This window comes from Dromiciops gliroides, chromosome 2 (assembly GCF_019393635.1).
Source record: "Dromiciops gliroides isolate mDroGli1 chromosome 2, mDroGli1.pri, whole genome shotgun sequence".
NCBI lineage: Eukaryota > Metazoa > Chordata > Mammalia > Microbiotheria > Microbiotheriidae > Dromiciops > Dromiciops gliroides.
In genome coordinates, this window is record NC_057862.1 from 125,101,607 (window position 1) to 125,128,286 (window position 26,680).

Consider the following 26,680-nt stretch of genomic DNA (forward strand, 5'->3'; position numbering starts at 1 on the left):
TGTGACCTGGGGCAAGTAATTTAACCACTATCTATTTCTGTTTCCTCAACTGTAATATTGGGGGTCATAGTCACCTTCCTCAGAGGGTAGTTGTAAAGATGAAATGATATAACACTTGGGAAGTCCTTCAGACAGTTTCTGGAATATATTAGACACTCAATAAATGCTTGTCCCCCTCACATAATTGTATGTATCTTATTTTATTTTTTCTGAGAGGGGATGCATAGGTTTCACCATCGCACACAAAATGTTAAGAAACCGTGCTCCATATTATAGAGGTTATAGATTTCTTCTCTGACAGATCATAGAATTATGATTGTTTTAGGAAGGCAAACCTTCACAAGAATTAAATATTACAAAAGGTTGTTTAGGAACACCTTGTTGACAGGCCAAGTTTTTCCTATTAGAGCTATCAACTACTCTATAGTAACCCACCAATTGCAGTGGAAAATAAAGAAAAGACAACAAAGCCAAACATTTTGTCTCAAGTCCAGATGCTCAGTGACTTCAGAAAGAGAAACAGAAGGTGATACATAATGATATTGTGGTTAAGGAAGTAAGAAAGAGAAGAGTCAAGGTAAAGCGTTTTGTTTTTTTTTTCCCCAGGGAAATGAGTTTTAAGTCAGTTGCCCAGGGTCACACAGCTAGTAAGTGTCAAGTGTCTGAGGCCAGATTTGAATTCAGATCCTCCTGAATCCAGGGCCTGTGCTTTATGCACTGTGACAACTATCTGTCCCAAAAGAAAGCCGTAAATATAGGTTTTTGCAACCTTTTTACTTTCTTTTTTTTCTGGGCAATGGGGGTTAAGTGACTTGCCCAGGGTCATACAGCTAGCAAGTGTCAAGTGTCTGAGGCTGGATTTGAACTCAGGTACTCCTGAATCCAGGGCCAGTGCCTTATCCACTGCACCACCTAGCTGCCCCACCTTTTCACTTTCTGATATCATGGGACCTCTGTGCAGTGAAAAGCTGATTTTTCTCATCATGCATAGAGAAACATGATTTGGGATGCTTTTGGTGGAGAGAAGGGGCAAAGCCCCAAAATAAAATGGTCTATTAAATGTAGATAAATGTCACAAGAACACAACAAAGCCATCAGCCTAAAATTCCCCACAATTTATAATGTCTAATAATCAGGCTGTTAATTTATGGTCACATAAACTTCCTCAAAGGGAATTGGATATATAGTCCCATTCTAATGAAAAGACACTGGGAGTATTTCCCAAAAGGAAAAATGGGGAGGAAAACACAGAGAAGATGAAAGGGAGATGTAAAGGAGATTTGGATTTTAGCAAATATGTTTATAAAGTCCTTACCAATGCTTAATCTCACAAGAGTATTAGCAAAGGATAAGAACTGCCAGGACAGGTCATTTTTACTCAAGCTAAATTTTGAATCATCATGCAAAGGAGGAGCAAGATATATGGATGGAGATGTCGGCTGAAGAATAATATATTTTTCTCCAACCTTTTTTCTTTACTCTGTGTATATCTCTCTGCTTCGAATGTGTTTCTTGTAAACATATTATATGATTTTGATTTTTAATCCACTCTACTATTGGCTTCCATTTTATGGAAGAGTTTATCCCATTCACATTCACAGTTAAAATTATTAGCTGTTTATTTCCCTCCATCTTCTTTTCCCCTTTGTTTGTACTCTTTTTTCCCTTCTTTCACCCTTTTCCACTTGACCAGTGTTTTGCTTCTGACCACTGCCTCCCTCAATCTGCCCTCCCTTTTATGAGCTGCTCTTCTTTTTCTTTCCTCTTTTTCCACTACTTGTGCCCTCCCTTCTATCAATACCACCCTTTTTCCCCTTCCCCTTTTGTTTATTTAAAGAGTAAGTTACATTTCTTTATACAAAAAGGAGTGTATTTTATTCCCTCCCGGAAACAAATCTGATGAGAGTAAGGTTGCAACAATGCCCACCCCTCCCTTCTTTTCCTCTATAGTAATGGGTTCTTTTTGTGCCTTTCCATATGGTGTAATTAATCCCATTCCACCTTACCCTTCCTCTCCTCCCCCTAGTCTCCTTTTATTCTGCCCCTTAAATTTCTTTATATCATCACATCAAAGTTGATTTAACAAAAACACCTTTAGAAAGATAGAGATCCCTAGACTTAATAGTATTAACCTCCCTCATAGGGATGCAAGCAGTTTAACATTATTGAACAACCTTTCTCCCCCTCACCCTTGTTTCCCTCTTCATATTTCTCTAGAGTCTTGTATTTGGAGATCAAATTTTCTGTTCAGTTCTGGTCTTTTTCTCAGGAAGCTTTGGAAGTCCCCTAATTTATTGAATGTCCATCATTTCCTCTGAAAGAGAATGATCAGTTTTCCTGAGTAGTTGATCTTTGGTTGTAATCCAAGCTCTTTTGCTTTCCTGAATATCATATTCCAAGCCTTGTGATCCTTTAATGTTGAAGCTGCAAAGTCTTGTGGAATCCTGTCTGTGGCTCCATGATATTTAAATGGTTTCTTTCTGGCTGCTGGGAATATTTTTTCCTTCACCTGATAATTCTGGAATTTGGATATGATATTCTTGAAGTGTTCCTTTTGGGGTCTCTTTCATGAGTTGATCAGTGGATTCTTTCAATGATTATTTTATCTTCTAATTCTAAAATATCAGTGGAGTTCTCTTTGATAATTTCCTGGAATATGGTGTCTAGACTATTTTTTTGATCATGGATTTCAGGTAGTCCAATAATTCTTAGATTATCTCTCCTGGATCTATTTTCCACATCAGGTGTCTTTCCAATCAGGTATTTCACATTTTCTTCTATTTTTTCAATCTGTTTATTCTTCTTGATGGATTCTTGTTGTCTCATGGAGTCATTAGCTTCCATCTGCCCAATTCTAATTTTTAAGGTATTATTTTACTCAGTAAGCTTTTGCGCCTCCTTTTCCATTTGGTCAACTGTATTTTTTAAGGAATTCTTTTCTTCAGTCAATATTTTGTGCTTCCTTTTCCAAGCTGTTGATTCTATTTTTTCATAATTTTCTTGTGTAACTCTAATTTCTCTCATTTTTTCCCATTTTTCTTCTTCCTCTCTCATTTGATTTTTTTTTGATGAGGCAATTGGGGTTAAGTGACTTGCCCAGGGTCACACAGCTACTAAGTGTCAAGTGTCTGAGGTCGGATTTGAAGTCAGTTCCTCCTGAATCCAGGCCCAGTGCTCTATCCACTGCTCTACCTAGCTGCCCTCTCATTTGATTTTTAAATTTATTTTTGAGCTCTTCCAGAAAAGCTTTTTGGTCTTGAGACCAATTCATCTTCTTCCTTGAGGCTTCACATGTAGGCATTTTAACAGTATTATCCTCATCTAAGTTTATGTTTTGGTCTTCCCTGTCACAATAGAAGATATTGATGGTAAGGGTTCTTTTCTTTTTCTTACTCATATTGTAGCATTTTAAAATTTTTTGTTTGTTTGTTGTTTTTTTGTAGTATATTTTTCCACTAATAAAGTTGAGGTCTTCTCCTGAGGCACAGGGGACATGGTTGCAAGCTTTTTATGTTGGGACATAGAAGCCTGGTCACTGACTTTGTGTTCTGAGGCCCTCTGTGGCTTTTGAATTCTTTACCCCTGGGCTTACTCCCTGTGCTGGGATGGCTTGGCCAAGTCATGCATGTCCTTTGGGTGGTTTTCTAGTGGGCAGTTTCCTTCTCAGCCAGGGCTGGCAGTTCTCACAAATGACTTGCTGTGCCACCAGCCTGCTAAGCAAGGACCAAGGGGCCTCAGCTACTGATTTGTGCTGTAGCCAGGAGAATCCTGTTGACTTGTTCAGACCCACTCTGTGCTAAGCTAAGCTGCACTGCCCTCCCCTTTCCACCAAGTGTGACAGACCATACCTGAAGTGTTCTAAATTATCTCAATATTGATGATTGTGTCTCTGTGTCTTTTTGTTGGTTCTGCCATTCCAGAATCTGTTTAGATTTTTGATTTAATGTTGTTTTTGAAGGAAACTCAGGAGAACTCGGGCAACTTCCTGACTTCTCTCTGCCATCTTTACAAAAAAACATATTTGAAGAAGAGAGACACAGAGTAAAGGCAAAAGGTTGGAACAGAATATGTTATGCCTCAGCTGAACTAAAAAAATCAGGAGTAGCACTAATTATCTCAGACAAAGCAAAAGCAAAAATTAATCCAATTAAATAGATAAGGAAGGAAACTATATCTTGCTAAAGGGCACCATAGATAATGAAATAATATAAATACTAAACACATATCCACCAAGCAGTATAGCATCTAAATTCTTAGAGGATAAGTTAAATGAGTTACAAGAAGAAATAGCAAAACTATACTAGTGGGGGATCTGAACCTTCCCCTCTCAGAACTAGATAAATCTAAGACATAAAATAAATAAGAAAGAAGTTAAAGATGTGAATAGAATTTTATAAAAGTTAGATATTATAGATATCTTGAGAAAATTAAATGGGGATTGAAAGGAATATACCTTTTTCTCAGCAGTACATTTCACATTCACAAAAACTGACCATGTATTAGGGCATAAAAAGTCTACAGTTAAATGTAGAAAGGAAGAAATAGTAAATGTATCCTTTATAGATCATGATGCAATATAATTATATGTAATAAAGAGCCATGGAAAGATAGGCTGAAAATTAATTGGAAACTTATCTCATCCTAAAGAATGAGTGGGTCAAACAATAGAAATAATCAATAACTTCATCCAAGAGAATGACAACATAGGAAAACTTATGTTATGCAGCCAAAGCACTTCTTATGGGGCATTTTATATCTCTAAATGCTTGCATGAATAAAATAGAGAAAAAGGAGACCAATGAATTGGGCATGGAACAAAAAAAAAACTAAAAAAGAACAAATTAAAAATCCCCAATTAAATACAAAATTAGAAATTCTGAAAATCAAAGGAGAGATGAATATAATTGAAAGGAAGAAAAGTATTCAATTAATCAAGAAAACTAAGCTGATTCTATGAAAAAAATCAATAAAATATATTTCTTTAAATTCTTTAAATAATTTCTTTAAAAAAAATTACCAGTATCAAACATGAAATGGGCAAATTCACCAGCAATGAAGGGGAAATTACACAATAATTAGGAGCTATTTTGCCCAGATTAACAGAAGAGGAAATAAAATCCTTAAATAAGCCCATTTTAGAAAAAAAATAATTGAAGAAGCTCTCAATGAACTCCCTAAGAAAAATTTCCATAGCCAGATGGATTTACAAGTTAAGTCTACCAAACATTTAAAGAACAATGGATTTTAATACTTTGTAAATTATTTGGAAAAATGCAGATTTAAGTAATTGGAAAACTATCAATTGCTTATCAATAGACCAAGGTAATATAATTAAAATGACAATTCTACCTAAATTAATTTTTCAGTGCCATATCAATACAAAATAGAATTGATACATTAGTGAAATAGGTTAGGCACAGGAGACACAGTAGTAAATGATTATAGTAATCTACTATTTGATAAACCCAAAGATTCCAGTTTTGGGGATAGTAACTCAGCATTTGACAAAAACTGCAGGGAAAACTGGAAGATAGTATGGCAGAAACCAGGCATAGACCAACATCTTATATCATATACAAAAATAAGATCAAAATGGGTACATGATTTAGAAATAAAGGGTGATACCATAGGTGAATTAGGAGAGGAAGGAATAGTTCACCTCTCAGATCTATGAAGAAGAGAACAATTGGGGCAGTTGGTGGCACAGTGGATAGAGCACCAGCCCTGGAGTCAGGAGTACCTGAGTTCAAATCTGTCCTCAGACACTTAACATTTACTAGCTGTGCAAGTCACTTAACCCCAATTGCCGAAGAAGAAGAAGAAGAAGAGGAGGAGGAGGAGGAGGAGGAGGAGAACAATTTATGGCCAAACAAGAGATTGAGAATATTGTGAAATGCAAAATTCATGATTTTGATTACATTAAATTAAAAAGTGTTTGTACAAACAGAAGGAATGCAGCCAAAATTAGAAGGGAAGCAGAAAGCTGGGAAACAATTTTACAGCCTGTTTCTGATAAAAGCTCCATTTGTAAAATATATAGGGAACTAAATCAAATTTATAAGAATGCAAGTCATTTCCCAATTGAGAAATGGTCAAAGGATATGAACAGGCAGTTTTCAGTTGAAGAAATTAAAGCTATCTATTCCCATAGCTATTTTTTTGTGTGTGGTGGCAAAGAATTGGAAGTTAAGGGAATGTCCATCAATTGGGGAATTGCTAAACAAGTTTTGGTATATGAATGTAATGTGCTGCAAGAAATGATGTGCAACGACATTTCAGAAAAAACTGGAACAACTTAAGTGGACTGATCCTGAGTGAAATGAGCAGACCCAGAAGAACAATGTACACAATATTAACAACATTGTGTGAAAATCAACTGTGGTAGACAACTCTTCTCAGCAATACAATGGTCCAAGATAATTACAGAAGACTCATGATGGAAAATGCTCTCCACATCCAGAAAAAAGCACTATGGAATCTGGATGGAGATTAAACCATACTGTTTCTACTTTTTTTGTTTTTTGTTTTTTGAGATTTTTCCCTTTTGGTCTGATTCTTCTTTTACAACATGACTAATACAGAAGTATGTTTAATGTGATTGTACTCATATAACCTATATCAGATTGCTTTCTGTCTTGCAGAGGGGGAAGGAAGGCAGGAAGGGAGAAAAAAATGGAACTAGATATCTTATAAAAACAAATGTTGAAAATTATCTCTAAATGTAACTAGAAAATAAAATAATTTTATGAATAAAAATAAAGGATGAATAAAAATAACAATCTTACAATTATTGTGTGTATATCCTGTATATACAGTTACAGATACATGGCTTTTTGCTTATTTTCTCTTTCATGAAAATGTGAGCTACTTGAGTGCAAAGGCCCTGTTTTTATCATTCTTTCTCACCACCAGCATTTAGCACAGTGCAAGGCATATAGTAAATATAAATTCCTGTCTTCTCTTTCTCCCAGCATGCACATATGTGAACATACATACACATACACACACACACACACACACGATGGCTTCAGGATGCTCAGTCTAGAGTCAATGGAGGAAGAAAAAGAATACACTTCTCACTCCATCTCCTTCCTGGTCCTGGTCCCTGGCCTATTATACACTATTTGCTGGGAGTTAGAGTTACCATATTAGTCACAGGATTCATGACTTAACTACAGTAATTCCTCCTGTTTTTTTTTTTTTTAACTTCTTACCCAACTGGCTAGCCTTGGAAATACCTGGGCACCTTTCATATGTCATTTTCTTTTAAATTAACTAATTTTCCATAGCCTTTGCTCTAATACTAAGATATTACCACAGCAAGATATCTAGTGAAAGGAAAGGATTCTTAACCTGTATGTGTGTATGTGTATATGTGTGATGGACCTGCTTGATGATCAGGTGAAGCCTGTGAAACCATTTTCAGAATAAATGTTTTTAAGTGATTGAAGGAAAATGCTAAATTTCAATTAGAAGTTAGGGTTTTTTCTTTTTGTTTGCTTGTGTTGTTTTTGCTATCCAAAATTATTAACTCCATGAACTTGATCTGTGGATTCCTTCAGATTCCATATATACCAGCGGTCTAGTATGGAATCAAGATCATGGCCATCTTTAGTTGGTTTCTTTTCCTCTTTATTCCATAAAGCTAAATTCTATTATACTGTTCACATCATTCACAGTGTGGGCCCCCACTGTGAGGGTTCTTGGCCAGATTCTGATTTGGGTAATTGCATATTGCTTCCTGACATTCCAGCTGCAAGTTCAATTGGGGGAAGGAAAAAAAAAAAAAGACTGACTCGTCTTTAGCTCCTCCACCCACATCTCAACGCAAAAGGCCCACATACAACCTCTACAACATCATATGGTAAAGACTCAGCCAAAGCCTCCTTCGCTCCTGCCTCTTCACTTTCTTTCCCTAGGCAGCTGTAAACCCCAGGGGAGATGGTGGCCCTATACTTTATGACACCCTAGGGAGACAGTGTTTGCATTCCCCCTAAGACACTAGTTTGTAAAAATGCTCTCACAAAATGCTTCAACTACAAGCATATTTTAGAAAGGGAGGATAGGAGCAGCAGAAAAAGGCTGAGGAGGGATTGAGAAGGAGAAAGGAGCAAGATTGGGGAGAAAGAGTGAAAAGGACAGAAGGAAAGGTTGATAGAAGTGGGTAGGGAGAAAGAAGGAAAGAAGAAACAAAGAAGAAGGAGAGGGAGAGAGAGGGAGACACACGAAGAGAAACAAAGACATATACACACACACCGACACATTGAAAATATTTTTCCTATACTGTTTCAGAGTCTATATGGGACTCATAATGCATTATTTATTACTTGGAGGCAAATTCTGAAAAATTGAACCATAGCTTTGGGGCCCAGGATTTTCTCTAATGACACAGAAAAAAATGAAAAGGCTATTTCCCTTAAAGGACATTGATTCTGGACCCTTTCTTTCCTGTACTTTAAATATTTGGGAAATCCTAAAAGCTGTCTAGGTCTGATATTTAACTGAGGAGTTACCTACTCTTCACAATATAATTTAGTATGTTATTTTAAAGGTTGGGGTCTGTGTGCTCCTCAAATAAAGAAATTATAAGAAAGATATCATGCCCATAGACCCATATTGAAAGGAAAATTTTAAAGTGCTGTTTTATGTAAAAGGTTTCAATCCTACTCATAAATCATGATTTAGGTTCATGTTCTATGGAAATTATTTTTAGCTTCTTTTCTTTCTCTAAATAACAGAAATGTATAAATTCATATTATAAGACCCTTCTCTCAGAACCCCCCATAGAGCAAATTCCATATAAACTTAGGTCACATGGAATGACATGATTCAGAAATATGCAAAATGGAAGATATTTAATGAGATTCAGCTTTACTCATCTTTGGTATAGCTAGATAGAGTTCTTTGTGAACCTAGAATGCAGACCAGTTTTTAAAAGACCAGTCAGTCTCAGACAGAGATCTGTAATTGTGAATCATATGGGAAGTTCCTGAGATAGAAGGAAGTTACATTGGTTGGTTAAAAGATATTGACTCTTTTTGCAGATAATCATCCCTGATGGGAGAGCTGGAATAGGAGGTGTGAAAAGCAGAGCTATATTATAAATAGTTATATTGATTGGTGAAAGAATATAAATACTCTTTTTTTCTGGGTAATAATAGAATGAGAGCAAGAAGGGAAGTCCCAGACAAAGTATTAGTCAGCCATCCGTAGGTTTAAAATGGCAGACATTGAGGCTACCCTTTGATCTGGGCATTCTGCTCTGGTTTATCTATTACATGAGTCAGATTGGGCTGGGAGATGTAAATGAAACCCAATTTTTCTCTGCTCCCTGTGTCAGAGACACAAACCTGCTATTTCTACTGTATTTGCTTTTTTCCCCCCCCCAGGGCAATGAGGTTTAAGTGACTTGCCCAGGGTCACACAGCTAGTAAGTGTCTGAGGCCAAATTTGAACTCAGGTTCTCCTGAATCCAGGGCCACCTAGCTGGAGCCATAATTGATTTCATTCTGTATTTGATTTGAATATAATACACATCCCAGAGCCTATAAGCACTCTGCCCATGACTATCATGCCTGGTTGAAGGTCCCCTCCTCAGTCTGCACTGGATCTCTGACTCAGCACTGAATCATGAACAAATATGACATTTGGCACCTGTTCCTGTTCCCTGAAAAGTTCCAGTTCCCTCTGTGAAGGTCTGTCATCTCTTCATGACTTGGTACAGAGCCACAAACAGACCCTTGTTCATTTCTTACACTGGAAATCTCAGAGTTGTGGTCTTAGATAGATCTTACATAGGTCCTGGTGTCTTCAGACCTCCCTGTCTGTTTCTCTACTATGTCATGTGCTCACTCTAGAACCTTGCAATAGAAAAAACAGAGCAGAAAGCTAGATCAAAGAGTACCCTGAAGGTACAACACTTTCAGCCTGTAGAGTTTTCTAGATGGCTGACTATGGCTAAGTCTAGCAGCAATCCAGTAGAACCTCACCCGGAGGCAAAAATGATGTTGTGTTTCTCCTACAAAAACCCAGATAAGGAAGTTGAAAAATGCATACCAGTAGGGCAGTGCTCAGATTTCACCCTGGATCATACTTCATTGGGAGCATTAAGGGCTTAAAGGTCTAGATCCTGATCAGTCCCTGAAATCCTAGATCAAACCATATCAAATATTTTAAGAAAGACTAAAATGATCAGCCCAAATATTTACTTCAATAAGTTTGGAAAGCCTGGCAATAATACAAAATATGAAGTCAGAAAATGACCTAGAAAAATGAGCATAGGAGAAGGAATCTCATCATAAATAACTATTACAGTAATAAAGACCCTCAAGATACAAACAAAATTAAAGAATAACTCCAAAACATGCACAGGCAAAGATACAAAGAAAAACACAGGACAGGCACAAATTGAACTGGTATTCCTGGAAGTGATAAAGGAAGAGGTTTGTTTTTTTTTTAAGAGTTAAAAATAAATTTATAAATGAAATGAGAATATTTGAGGAATGGAAAATTTCTGGAAAGGTCTGTCTCACCTGGGTGAAAGGGGAGGGAGGCTAACTCCTCGACTAATCTGGCCACTCAGCTCAATACAGCTTGGCTCAGTGGGCATCTTGACACTGCTGCAACATCACACAGCTGAGAGAGTGGCAGCTGAGAGCAGTAAAAAGCTTGCCCCAAATGCCTCAATAAAAAAAGCTTGCAACAGCAAACCCAGTGCCCCAGGAATAGTCTTCAAATTTACAAGTTTAAAAATAGGCTATAGGGGGCAGCTAGGCAGCTAGGTGGTACAGTGGATAAAGCACTGGCCATGGATTCAGGAGGACCTGAGTTCAAAATCCGGCCTCATACACTTGACATGTACTAGCTCGGTGACCCTGGGCAAGTCACTTAACCTTCATTGCCCCAAATTTTTTTTTAAAAGCTACAGCATGAGCAAGTAACAAAAAAAGGATCTTTACCATTTACAGCTTCTAATGGTAAAATGTAAGACCAAAACTCAAATTCAGATGACTTTGTCAAAATGCCTATAATTGAAGACTCAAGTGGGAAGATGAGCTTGTCTCAAGACCAAAAAGCCTTCTTTGAAGATATCAAAAATACTTTAAAAACAAAATGAGAGAGGTAGAAGAAAAAATGGAAAAAGAAATGAGAGAACTGAGAGTTACACTGCAAAAAGAACCACAAAAATTGACTGAGGAAAACAATTCCTTTAAAAATACAATTGGCCAAATGAGAGGAAAAAATGGCAAAATGGAAGAAAAAATTGGCCAAATGGAAAAAGAGGTACAAAATCTTACTGAGGAAAAAAAAGGCCATAAAAATTAAAATTGGGCAGATGGAAGCTAATAACTCCATGAGACAGCAAGAATCTGTAAAGCAGAATCAAAAGATTGAAAAAATAGAAGAAAATGTGAAATACCTCATTGGAAAAAGAACTAACCTGGAAAACAGATTCAGGAGAGATAATCTGAGAATTATTAGACTACCTGAAATCTGTGATCAAGAAAAGTGTCTAGACACCATATTCCAGGGAATTATCAAGGAGAACTACCCTGAAATTATAGAATCAGAGGATAAAATCTTCATTGAAAGAATCTACCAATCACCTCCTGAAAGAGATCCCCAAAAAGAACACTTCAAGGAATATTGTAGCCAAACTCCAGAATTGTCAGGTGAAGGAGAAAATACTCCAAGCAGCCAGAAAGAAACCATTTAAATATCATGGAGCAACAGGCAGGATTGCACAGGACCTGGAAGCTTCAACATTAAAGGATCTCTGGACTTGGAATATGATATGCAGGAAGGCAAAGGACCTGGGATTACAACCTATAATCAACTATGCAAAAAAACTGAGAATTCTCTTTCTTAAGAAAAGATGGACATGCAATGAAATAGGGGACTTCCAAGACTTCCTGAGAAAAAGACCAGAACTGATCAGAAAATTTGATCCCCAAATATAAGACTCTAGAGAAATATAAAGAGGTAAACAAGGGGGAAAAAGGTTGTTCAATGATGTTAAACTGCTTGCATCTCTATGAGGGAGGATATTACCTTTAACTCTTGGGATCCATATCTCTGTTAAGGTATTGTTATTAAATTGACTTTGATGTGATGATATAAAGAAACTTAAGGGGCAGAATAAAAGGAAACTAGGGGGAGGAGAAGAGGGAGGTGGAATGGGGTTAATTATATCATATGAAGAGGCACAAAGGAACCCATTACAAAAAAGGGAAAGAAGGGAGGGGTGAGCATTGTTGTAACCTTATTCTCATCAGATTTGGTTCAGGGAGGGAATAAAATACACTCCCATTTGTACAAAGGAACTTAGTTTACTCTTTAAGGAAACAAAAGGGAAAGTGGGAAAGGGTCATAGTAATAGAAGGGAGGACAGAAGCACCGGAACAAAAGGAGAATGAAAAAGAAGGGCAGCTCATAAAAGGGAGGGCAGAATGAGGGAGCCAGTGGTCAGAAGCAAAACACTGGTCAAGAGGAAAAGGGTGAAAGAAGGGAAAAAAGAGTAAAAACAAAGGGGAAAAGAAGATGGAGGGAAATAAACAGTTAATAATCTTAACTTTGAATGTGAATGGCATGAACTCTCCCATAAAATGGAAGCCAATAGCAGAGTGGATTAAAAATCAGAATCCTACAATATTTTGTTTACAAGAAACACATTTGAAACACATTTGAAGTGTAAAGAAAAAAGTTTGGAGCAAAATACATAATGCCTCAGCTGAATTGAAAAAAAGAAGGGGTAGCAATCCTTATTTCAGACAAAGCAAAAGTAAAAATAAATATAATTAAAAGAGAAACAGAAGGGAACTACATCTTGCTAAAAGGTATGATAGATTATGAAGCTATATCAATACAAAACATGTATGCGCCAAGTGGTAAAGCATCCAAATTCTTAGCAGAGAAGTTAAATGAATTATAAAAGGAAACAGACAGAAAAACTATATTAATAAGGATCTGAACATTCCCCTCTCAGAACTACATAAATCTAACCACAAAATAAATAAGAAAGAATTTAAAGAGGTAAATAAAATATTAGAAAAATTAGATCTGATAGATGTCTGGAAAAAACTGAATATGGATAGAAAGGAATATACATTTTTTCTCAGCAATACATGGCACATACTCAAAAATTGACCATGTATTAGGGCACAAAAACATCATAATCAAATGTAGAAAGGCAGAAATAGTAAATGCAACCTTCTCATATCATGATGCAATAAAAATTACATGTAATAAAGAGCCATGGAAAGGTAACCTGAAAATTAATTGGAAACTAAACAATCTCATCCTAAAGAATGAGTGGGTCAAACAACAAATCATAGAAACAATAAATAACTTCATTCAAGAGAATGACAAAAATGAGACAACATACCAAAATCTATGGGATGCAGCCAAAGCAGTGCTTAAGGGAAATTTTATATCTCTAAATGCTTACATCAATAAAAAAGATAAAGAGGTGGGCAGCTAGGTGGCACACTGGATAGAGCACCGGCCCTGGATTCAGGAGTACCTGAGTTCAAAACTGGCCTCAGACACTTGACACTTACTAGCTGTGTGACCCTGGGCAAGTCACTTAACCCCAAATGCTTTGTCACAAAGAGAGAGATCAATGAATTGGGAATGCAACTAAAAAAAAAAAACAACTAGAAAAAGAACAAATAAAAAAAAAACCCAACTAAATACTAAATTAGAAATCCTGAAAATCAAAGGAAAATTAATAAAATTGAAAACAAGAAAAATATAGAATTAATCAATAAAACTAAGCACTAGTGTTATGAAAAAACAATAAAATAGATAAACATTTGGTTAATTTGATTAAAAAAAAAAAAAGAAAGAAGGGGCAGCTAGATGGTGCAGTGGTAAAGCACCGGCCCTGGATTCAGGAGTGACTGAGTTCAAATCCGGCCTCAGACACTTAACACTTACTAGCTGTGTGACCCTGGGCAAGTCACTTAACCCCAGTTGCCTCACTAAAAAAAAAAAAAAAAAAAAAAAAAAAGAAGAAAACCAAATTGCCAGTATCAAAAATGAAAGATATGATTTCACCACCAATGACGTAGAAATTAAAGCAATAATCAGGAGGTATTTTGTCCAACTGTATGCCAATATATTTGACAATCTAAATGAAATGGATGAATATTTAGAAAAATACAAACTTCCCAGGTTAACTGAAGAGGAAATAAAATCCTTAAATAGGCCCATTTTGGAAAAAAAGGTAATTGAACAAGATATTAATGAACTCCCTAAGAAAAAATGCCCAGGGCCAGATAGGTTTACAAGTGAATTCTACCAAACATTTAAGGAACAATTAATTCTGATACGATACAAACTATTTGGAAAAATAGGTGAAGAAGGCGTTCTACCAATTCCCATTTATGACACAAATATGGTGTTGATACCAAAAACAGACAGAGCCAAAACAGAGAAAGAAAATTACACACCAATTTCCCTAATGAATATTGATGCAAAAATCTTAAATAAAATATTAGCAAGAAGATTACAGCAAGTGATCACCAGAAAAATACACTGTGACCAGGTGGGATTTATACCAGGAATTCAAGGCTTGTTCAACATTAGAAAAACTATTAATATAAAGAACCACATCAATATCAATACTTACCAAAATTATATGATTATCTTGATAGTTGCAGAGAAAGCATTTGACAAAAGACAACACTCATTCCTATTAAAAACACTAGAGAGCATAGGAATAGGTGGAGCTTTCCTTAAAATAATAAGCAGTATCTACCTAAAACCATCAGTAAACATAATATCTAATGAGGATAAGTTAGAGGCATTCCAATAAGATCTGGGGTGAAACAGGGATGTTCATTATCATCTATATTATTTAATATTGTATTAGAAATGCTAGCTATAGCAATAAGAAGAAAAAAGTAATTAAAGGAATTAGAATAGGCAAGGAGGAATCAAAACTTTCACCCTTTGTAGATGATATGATGGTATACTTAGAGAATCCTAAAGAATCAACTAAAAACCTGCTTGAAATAATTAACAACTTTAGCAAAGTTGCAGGATATAAAATAAACCCATATAGATCATCAGCATTTCTATACATGACCAACAAAGTTCAGCAGTAACAAATAGAATAAGAAATTCAATTTACAGTGACAGTAGACAATATAAAATACTTGGGAGTCTACCTGCCAAGACAAACCCAGAAACTTTATGAACAAAATTACAAAACACTTTTCACAGAAATAAAATCCGATCTATGTAATTGGAAAAATATCAATTGCTCATGGAAAGACTAAGTTAATATAATAAAAATGAGAATTCTACCTAAATTAATTTACCTATTCAGTGCCATACCAATCAGACTACCAAAAATTATTTTATAGAGTTAGAAAAAATAATAACAAAATTCATCTGAAAAAACAAAAAGTCAAGAATATCAAGGGAACTAATAAAAAATGTGCAGGAAGGTGGGTTAGCCATACCAAATTTGAAGCTATACTATAAAGTGGCTGTCATCAAAACTATTTGGTACTGGCTAAGAAATAGAGTGGTGGATCAATGGAATAGGCTAGGCTCAGGAAATGCAGTAGTAAATGACTCTAGTAATCTACTGTTTGATAAACCCAAAGATTCCAGCTTCTGGGATAGGAACTCAGTATTTGACAAAAACTGCTGGGAAAACTGGAAGATAGTATGGCAGAAACTAGATTTGTACCAATATCTTACACTTTATACCAAAATAAGGTCAAAATGGGTTAAAGATTTAGAAATAAAGGGAGATACCATAGATAAATTAGTAGAGGAAGGAGTAGGTTACCTCTCAGATCTAGGAAGAGGAAAATAATTTGCGTCCAAACAAGAGATAGAGAATATTATGAAATGCAAGAGTACATTACATTAATGTAAAAAAGTTTTTGTACAAACAGAAGCAATGCAGCCAAAATTAGAAATGAGGCAGAAAACTGGGAAATAATTTTTACAGCCAGCATTTCTGATAAAGGCCTCATTTGTAAACTATATTGGGAACTAAATCAAATGTATAAGAATCCATTTCCCCAATTGAGAAATGGCCAAAGGATATTAATAGGCAGTTTTCTGATGAAGAAGTCAAGGCTATCTATTGCCATATGAAAATTATGCTCCAAATCAGTATTGATCAGAGAGGTGCGAATTAAAACAAGTCTGAGGTACCACCTGACACCTATCAAATTGGCTAATATGACAAAAAAGGAAAATAACAACTGTAGGATAAGCTATGGAAAAATTGGTACACTAATGCACTGTTGTTGGAGCTTTGAACTGATTCAACCATTCCGAAGAGCAATTTCAAATATGCCCAAAAGGCTATAGGACTGTTCATACCCTTTGACCCAGTGGTACCACTGCTAGGTCTATCCCAAAGAAACCATGGAAAAGGGAAAACAACCCACATGTACTAAAATATTTATAGCAGCTCTCTTTGTGGTTGCAAAGAATTGGAAATCAAGGGAATGCCCATCAATAGTGAAATGGCTAAACAAGTTGTGTTATATGAATGTAATGGAATACTGTTGTGCTATAAGGAATGATGTGCAGGAAGATTTCAGAGAAAAGTGAAAGGATTTACAGAAACTGATGCTGAATGAGAGGAGCAGAACCAGGACAGTAACAGCAACATTGTGTGATGAACAATGGGGATAGACATGGCTCTTCTCAGCAGTGCACCAATCCAAGACAGTTTCAAAGAAGTCATGATAGAAAATGTTCTCAACATCCAGAAAAAAGAACTGATTATTATGAATGCAGATTGAACCATATTGTTTCTACCTCTGAACTGTTTTTCCCCTTCTTTTTTGAGGTTCTTCCCTTCTGCTCTGATTTTTCTTTCACAAGATGACTAATATAGAAATATGCTTAACGTGAAAGTACATATACAACCTATATCAGAGTGCTTTCTATCTTGGGGAGGAGGGAGGGAAGGGAGGGTGGGAGAAAAAATAATTGGAACTAAAAATCCTGTGAAAACAAATGTTATATTGGATCATTGCACTGCTGAAAATAACCACGTGCTTCCCAGCAGATCATCTTACACTATTGCTGTTATTTTGTGTACAGTACATTTCACTATGCTTCAGTTCATGTAGATCCTTCCAGGTTGTTCTGATAGCATGCTGTTCATCATAACTTTTATATAATAACTTAAAGTTGATGAAGAATTTTATTCACAATATCCCAGCAAAGAAGGTATCATACATTTCACCATTATAGTCAAATATTCTATTTCCCTCCATCCTATTCCACTCCAATATTTACTCTATTTTAAATCTTCTTTTAGCCTATTCCTCCTGAAAAGATTTTTCTTCTGACTGCCTCATCCTCTGCTTTGCCCTCCCTTCTTTCATCCTTCCCTCCTTATCCTCTTCCCCTCCTACTTTCCTATAGGATTAAATAGATTACTCCTCACAATTTGGTGTGAATGTTATTCCCTCCTTGAGCCCACTCTGATGAGATTAAGGTATTTGGGCTAATTCTGTGTTCTAAATTTTTCTTGCTCCCTCCCTTCCTCCTCAGTGCTCCCTATGTAATCAAGCAATTCAATATGTCATACATGTGAAGTTATGCAGAACAGCTTCACCTTCCTTGAACACGTTTTGCTTTTTACTGCTCCTTCCCCCAATCTGCCCTTCCCTCCTTCCCCTCCCACTTTCCCTCAGGGCAAAATATATTATGATACCCACTTGAATATGTATGTTATTCCCTCATTGAGCCAATTCTGATGATAGTATGGTTCACTTACTCCCCCACTCTTGCCCCCTCTTGCCCTCCCTTCCATAACCTTTTTTCTTGTTTCCTTCCTGTCAGCTACCTCTCTCAAGTCCCCCTCTCCCCTTCTCCCTCACCCAATGCATTCCTCCTAACCCTAAACCCTATTTTAAAGATATCATCATTGGTTAGCTACATGGCACAGCAGAAAAAGCACCAGGCCTGGACCCAGGAGGTCCCAAGCCCAAATCTGATTCCAGACATAAGCTACCCCACCCTGCCTGCCCCACAAAGAAACAAGGATAAACATAAATGCTTTACAAATATCATACCTTCATATTCAGTTCAGACCTGTGCCCTCTTTCAGCTACCCTAATACTGAAAAAGTTCTTATGAATTTGAAATATTATATTCCCATATAGAAATGTAACCAGTTTAATCTTTTAATATCCCTCCTGATTTCTTTTTCCTGTTGACCTTTTTATGGTTCTCTAGGGTTTTGTCTTTGACAGACAAATTTTCTATTCAGTTCAGGTCTTTTCATCACAAATGCCTCAAAATCCTCTTTTTCATTGAAGTCCCATTTTTAACTCTGAAAGATTATACTCAGTTTATTGGGTACATGATTCTTGGCTGTAGTTTCAATTCCTTATCCTTCCAGAATATCATATTCCATGCCCTCCTGTTCTTTTAAGTAGATGCTGCTAGATCTTGTTTTATCCTTATTGTAGTTCCACAGTATTTGAATTCATTTTTTTTCTAGCTGCTTGCAATAATTTCTCTTTGACCTGGGAGCTTTGGAATTTTGCTATAATATGCCTGGAGGTTTTCCTTTTGGGATCTCTTTCAGGAGGTGATTAGTGGATTCTTTCAATTGCTATTTTGCCTTCTGCTTCTAGAATATCAGGTCAATTTTCCCTGACAGTCTCTTAGATGATGCTGTCTAAACTCTTATTTTGGTCCTGGTTTTCGGGTAGTCCAGTGATTTTCAAACTATCTCTCCTAGATCTATTTTTCATGTCAGCTGTTTTTCCAAGGAAATATTTCATATTGCCCTCTATTGTTTTTTATTTTTATTTTTATTTTATTCATTTGCATTTGCTTTACTGTGTCTTAGTTTCTCATAAAGTTACTAGCTTCCATTTGCTCAATCCTAATTCTTAGGCAATAATTTTCTTCAGGGAACCTTTTTATCTCCTTTTCCATTTGGCTTTTCAAGCTGGTGACATTTTGCTCATGACTGTCCTGAATTGCTCTCGTTTTTCTTTCTATTCTTTCCTCCACCTCTCTAAATCTTCCTTCTATCTCTCCTACTTTCTCTTCAAAGTCCCTTTTGAGCACTTCCATGACCTGAGACCAATTCATATTTTTCTTTAAAGCTTTGGATGTAGGGACCCTGAGGTTGCTATCCCCTTTTGAGTCTGCACCTTGACCTTCCTTGTAACTAAAGAAACGTTCTATTGTTCTCAACTTTCTTTGCTTCATCATCTTGTCATCTTTTACTTGACTTTTAACTCCCTCTTACAGTGGGACCCTACTTCCAACCTATACTGTCCCAAGCTTCAAAGGATAGCAGGTGTTTTGGTTTGAGTGAGGGCAGGTTTTTCTCTCACTTGGCCTTTTCTCTGGTCTGAAGATAACCTCAAGCCAATTTTGCTAATTAACCAGCCAGCAGAACATTGTGTGCTGTGGTGGTTCTTAGCTTCAGACAAGCCTGTTCCTCTCTCCCATGTGGCCATCCAACCACTCAAGATTTCTTCCTGATTCCCTGCTGGGGTGGGATATGCAAATTCCTCCTTAGGTCCCACAGACACCCCTGTATTTCCCTCCCCACATCCCCCCCTGTTCAGCTGTTCAGCTGTCTTACCCATCCATAAACTCTGTTCTGAAAGAGGGCACTGCTACAGCTGATTTGGAGTCTCAGGGGTAAGTTCCTCTTGAGCAAATAATCTCAACCCATCTTTTTCTGGCTTTTGCAGCTCCATAGTTTTGTTTTGATGATCTTTAAGGTTGGAAAAAATACACTGGAAGATGGGGCATGTAAAGAAAAGATGTCGCAAATTTTATTTTATAACTGAGGTTCACAATGAAAAAGATTTATAAACAAGATGGAAATGAACTGAACAAAGGAAGGAGGGATATAGAAAGCTGAGTGCAGAAATATATTTCACTCAACAGAAGAACAGGAAAGAAAAGGTAGAAAGGAGAGGAGAGATTAAGAGAGACTCTAAGTTAACATTGGATAAGTTCTAAATAAAACAAAGCTTAATGAAGTATTGTGGATAATGAAGAACATTTTAGAAAAATGATAAGTACATGAGATTGAGCCCTGGCAGAAGGAAAGCGAAGATTGTCAAGAAAAGTGAACCACATCAATCCTACAGCAGTGCTACTAAGCAGACTCCTCATCTCTCACAATCTTTATTTTCTTTACAGAGATGGGGTAAATAAAAAGAAGCATAATGAAATAAGAAAAAGGGAAAGTAACATAAAATTAATGATCATGACTGTAAATGGAAATGGGATTAACTCACCCAAAAAATATAAGTGAATAGCAGAATGGATTATAAAGCAGAATCCAACAATATTTGGTTTAACAAAAACTTAAAAAATAAGAAATTGGAGCAGAATCAGTTATGTTTTAATTTAAGTACAAAGGCAAGGGTAGTAATCATGGTCTAAAAATATGCAAAAGCATAAATAGACAATTAAAAGAGATAATTGAGGTATACAGGAGAACTGTATTATACTGGAAGGTACCATAAAAAATGAAGCAATATCAAAACTAATCACAGAATCACTGAATAACACATTATCAAATATTTAAAGGAAAAGTTAAATGAGTCTGAAGGAGAAAGTAAATAAACTGAAATACAGGGGTACCTCAATTACACTTTTCACACCTATATACATTTAATCTACTAAACAAACAAACAAAAAAGAAGTTAAGGAACCTTACAGAATTTTAGAAAATTAAGATATGTTCGAACAATGGATAATGTCCAAATGGAATAGAAAGGACTATTTCAGCTATGCATGACACCTTTAAAAACTATTAGGGCAGACAAACCTCATAAATTAATGTAGAATCTATAGATGTTTAAGGATAATAATACAATAAAAGTTCTACTCTATAAAAGGCCAGTAGAAAAAATGGTTGTATAGTAAACAAATTGATCAGAAAATAGGAGGCATGAAAGAACAAATCATACAATAAGTAGATAATTTCCTTAAGGAAGAGGAAATGGTAGGATATACCACAATTTTCTGGGATTCATACAAAGCAGTTCATATGGGAAATTATTTGTTTCTATGTATTTTATATGTATAGAAACTTATAACTGGTGCAGTGGATAGAGTACCGGGCCTGAAGTTGGGAAAATTTATCTTTCTGGGTACAAATTTGTCCTCAGACGCTGGTTAGCTGTGTGACCCTGGACAAGTCATAAAACCTTGTTTGCCTTAGTTTCCTCATCTGTAAAATGAGCTAGAGAAGGAAACAGCAAACGGCTCCAGTGTCTTTTCCAAGAAAACCCCAACTGGGGTTACAAAGATTTTGATGCTACTGAAAAATTCTGCACAACAAAATACATTTTATTCCATAAAAAAGAATAGATTGCATATGGAACAATTTTAAATAATCAGTAAATTACCTACCATTTAAAAACCAACATAAAAATAAACAAAATTGAAACCAAACAAGAACAAAATTGGCATGTTAAACTAGTAATTTTTTAAAGCAATTAAATAAATAATTAGTTCATTTGTTTTTCTTTTAAAGAAGAATACCAAAGGCCTGTGAAGAACATTATGATCCAGAAGGAGTTAATCAGAAACAAGTGTTTACTTCCTAACTTCCCAAAACAAATATGTGAACAAAGTCATGAAACACTTTTTTTTTTCAGTCGGTTCAGTTGTGTCCAAATGATGAGAGTTCTAAAGTCCTTCAAAGTTACTTTTCTCTAAAATGTTGTTATTGTTGTATAAACTGATCTTCTACTTCTGCCCATTCCAATCTGTAGCAGTTCATAGAGATCTTCCAAGTTTCTGCTGAAATTTTCCATGTAATCTTTTCTTATACACAATAATTTTCCATCACAGTCATATAATACAATTTGTTTAGACATTATTCAATAAATGTTCACTCCTCTAGTTTCTAATTTGTGACTACTACTGAAAAGCTGACATAATTTATGTGCATAATATGTATACATACACATAGATAGAGAGATGGATGGATGATAGACAGAAATATATGTGTATATATACATACATATATATGGATGTATATTGATATACTTAAATATAGGTCCTTTTTTTCCCTTTTTCTTTGATTTCTTGGGAATATCGAGTAACTAGTTCTATACCTTATTCAAAGGATGTTCACAGCTTAGTAGATGTAATTTTTAAGGAAATATTTCCTTATATGGAGCCTAATTTTGAACCACTGTTATTAATTCTGACCTCTAAACAGAAGAGCAAATCTCATTTGTCAATTGGGAATTATTTTGATAACTTAAAAACAATTATCATGCCTTTTCCTGCCCTACTTCACAGTCTTATCATCCATTTCCCCTGTCAGTAGTAAATCACAGCTAACAATAAATCATACTCAATCACCAGACATGTATCTTGCAAGTGCTATTTTACTACTTGGAGGAATCCTTGAGACCAAGGATTGTGCATTTTTTGTCTCCTTGATGTTTTCCACACTTTATAAATATTTATTGAATTGAATTTATTGGGAGGAACTGCCTATATAGAAATAGATCAATTTCTGGTATACAGCACAGTTTCAGAGGTCAATTCCTTCATGATTCAGTATTCTCTTTGACTGCATCACTGAAACACTTGATTTCTTTCTAGTTTCACATTGCCTCAATTTCCCTGGTCTGACTATAGAGTGGAGTTTTTTTCTAAGTCTTTAAAGGAAACAATGATTTTTTCTGACCATATTTCCTGCCCAACAGGGTGTAATCAAAAAACTTCATAATAGTTACAGTGATGACTTTGTTCCCCTCTTCCTGGTGCCTTGAAGGTGTTCAGTCTATCTTAATTTCTCTAAATGTCACTTTATCCTGATCTTTATAAACTTAATATATTTCTACTTGTTTGTTTATATCTCTTTCCTTTCCACTGCTTGATTACAAATTTCCCTTTTTGTATCCATTTTTCAACTTCTTACCAACCAAACTCCTAAATGTGTAGAGATTATATATGTACATCTGTATATGTATGTATATATATATATATATATATATATATATATATATAGTCATTTACATAAAACTCTAAAGGGAATTACTGTATAAAAAGAAATGCAAAAACAGAGCCAGAGAAGAGACTGTTCAAGATAGATTGCTTGTGCATCATTTTAGGTGGGGGATTAAGGAAGGACAATGACATCAGGCAAAGTCCCTTTAGATCCTTCCTTGGAAAACTTGATTTCATATTCTTAAAAGACATGTTTTGAATCATATATGTGATATATTTACTTTGAGCACATGGTAAAGAATATTTCTATTTTAAATGTTAGGAAAGTTAGATATGATAGATGTTTGGAGAAAATTGAATGGAGATAGAAATGACTATACCTTTTTCTCAGCAGTACATAGCACATATTAAAAAAAAAAACTGACCATGTATTAGGGCACAAAAAGCTTATTGTTAAATATAGAAAGACAGAAATAGTACATGCATCCTTTTCAGATCATGATGCAATAAAAATGAATGTAATAAAGAGCCATGGAAAGGTAAACTGAAAAGTAATTGGAAACTAAATAATCTCATTCTAAAGAATGAGAGGATCAAACAACAAATCATAGAAAGAAACAATAACTTCATACAAGAGAATGGCAATAATGAGACAACATACCAAAAATCTATGTGCAGCCAAAGCAGTGCTTAGGGGAAATTTTTATCTCAAATTGCATACCTCAATAAAAAAGAGAAAGAGGAGATCAATGAAGTGGCCATGCAACTAAAAAAGCTAGAAAAAGAACAAATTAAAAATCCCCAATTAAATACTAAATTGGACATCCTGAAAATTGAAGGAGAAATTAATAAAACTGAAAGCAAGAAAATAATAGAATTAATCAATAAAACTAAGAGTTGGGCTTAAGAAAAAAACAAATAAAATAGATAAACCATTGGTTAGTTTGATTTAAAAAAGAAAGAAGAAAGCCAAATTAATAATATCAAAAAGGAAAGGGGTGATTTTATCATCAATGAAGTGGAAATTAAAGCAATAATTAGGAACTATTTTGCCCAACTGTATGCCAATAAATTGGACAATCTAAATGAAATGGATAAATATTTACAAAAATACAAACTGCCCAGGTTTACTGAAGAAGAAAAAAAAACTTTAAATAAGCCCATATTAGAAAAAGAAATTGAATAAACCATTAATGAACTCCCTAAGAATAAATCTAAAGGCCAGATGGGTTTAAAAGAGAATTCTACCAAATATTTAAAGAACAATGAATTCCAATACTACGCAAAATATTTGGGAAAATAAGTGAAGAAGGAGTTCTACCAAATTCCTTTTTATGATACAAATATGGCATTGATACCAAAACCAGGCAGAGTCAAAAACAGTGAAAGAAATTTATGGCCCAATTTCCCTAATGACTATTGAAGCAAAAATCTCAAATAAGATATTAGCAAGGAGATTACAGCAAGTCATCACCAGGATAATACACTATGACCAGGTGGTATTTATACCAGGAATGCAGGGCTGGTTCAACATTAGGAAAACAATTAACATAATCAACCACATCAATAAGAATACTAGGCAAAATCATGATTTTTTTCAATACATGCAGACTAAGCTTTTGATAAAATACAGCACCCATTCTTAATAAAAAACAGTAGGGAGCTTAGGAATAGATGGAAATTTCCTTAAACTAATAAGCAATATCTACCTAAACCATCAGCAAGCATTATATGTAATAGAGATAAGTTAGAGGCTTTCCCAACAAGATCAGGGGGTGAAACAGGGATGTCCATTATCACCTCTATTATTTAATATTTACTAGGAATTAAAGGAATTAGACTAGGCAAGGAGGAAACTATAACTCTTTGCAGATGATGTGATGTTTTACTTAAAGAATCCTAGAGAATCAACTCAAAAATTACTTGAAACAACAACTTTAGCAAATGAGCAGGATATAAAATATATCCATTTAAATAATCATCATTTCTATACATGACCAACAAAGTCCAGCATTAAGAGCTAGAAAGAATAATTCCATTTAAAATAACAGTAGACAATATAAAATGCTTGGGAGTCTACTCACCAAGACAAACCCAGGAACTCTATGAACAAAATTTAAAAATACTTTAAACACAAATTAAATCAGATCCAAATAACTATAAAAATATCAATTGCTCATGGATAGGCCAAGATAATATAATAAAAATGACAATTCTACCTAAATTAATTTACCTATTCAGTGCCATACCAATCAGACTAACTAAAATTATTTTATAGAACTAGAAAAATAATAACAAAATTCATCTAAAAAAACAAAAGTCAAGAATATCAAGGGAAATAATGGAAAAAAAACTGCACAGGAAGGTTGGCTAGCTCTACCAAATCTGAAGGTTTTCTGTAAAGTGGCAGTCATCAAAACTATCTGGTACTGGCTAAGAAATAGAGTGGAGGATAAATGGAATAGCTTAGGCACAGGAAACACAGTAGGAAATGACTTTAGTAATGTACTGTTTGATAAACCAAAGGACTCCAGTCTCTGGGATAGGAACTCAGTATTTGACAAAACCTGCTCGGAAAACTGGAAGAGAGTATTACAGAAACTAGGCATAGACCAATATCTTACAATTTATACTAAAATAAGGTCAAAATTTTTACATGATTTAGAAATAAGAGGTGATACCATAGGTAAATCAGGAGAGGAAGGAATTGTCTACCTTTCAGATCTTTGGAAAAGAGAACAGTTTATGACCAAACAAGAGATAGAGAATATTATGAAATACAAAATAGATGATTTTGATTAAATTAAATTAAAAAGTTTTTTTTGTACAAACAGAAGCAATGCATCCAAAATTAGAATGGAGGCAGAAAACTGGGAAACAATTTTTGTAGACAGTACTTCTGATAAAAGCCTCATTTCTAAAATATATTGGGAACGAAATCAAATGTATAAGAATCCAAGTTATTTCCCAATTGAAAAATGGTCAAAGCATATGAATAGGCAGTTTTCTGATGAAGAAATCAAAGCTATATATTGCCATATGAAAAATGTTCTAAATCACTATTCATTAAAAAAATTCAAATTAAAACATCTCTGGGGTACCACCTGACACCTTTCAGATTGGCTAATGTGACAAAAAAGGAAAATAATGAATATTAGAGAAGTTATCCAAAAATTTGAAGACTAATACATCGTTGGTGGAGCTATGGAATGATCTAACCACTCTGGAGAGCAGTTTGGAACTATGCCCAAAGGGCTATAAGGCTCTGCATATCTTTTGACCCAGCAATAGCACTATTAGGTCTTTTTCCCAAAAAGATCATAAAAAAGGGAACAGGACCCACATGTACAAAAATATTTATATCTGCTCTTTTTGTGGTGGCAAAGAATTAGAAATTGAGGGGTTGCCCATCAATTGGGGAATGGCTGAACAAGTTGTGGTACATAAATATAATGGAATAGTATTGTACTGTAAGAAATGATGAGCAGACAGATTTCAGAGAAACCTGGAAGGACTTCCATGAACTGATGATGAGTTAGTTGAGCAGAACCAGGAGTATACAGTATCAACAACTTTATGTGTTGATCAACTGTGATAGATTTGATTCTAATCAGCAATACAATGGTCCAAGATAGTTCCAAAGGACTCATGATGGAAAATGCTCTCCAAATCCAGAAAACAAAAGAATTGTGCAATGTTGATGGAGATCGAACCAATCTATTTCTATTGGGGTTTT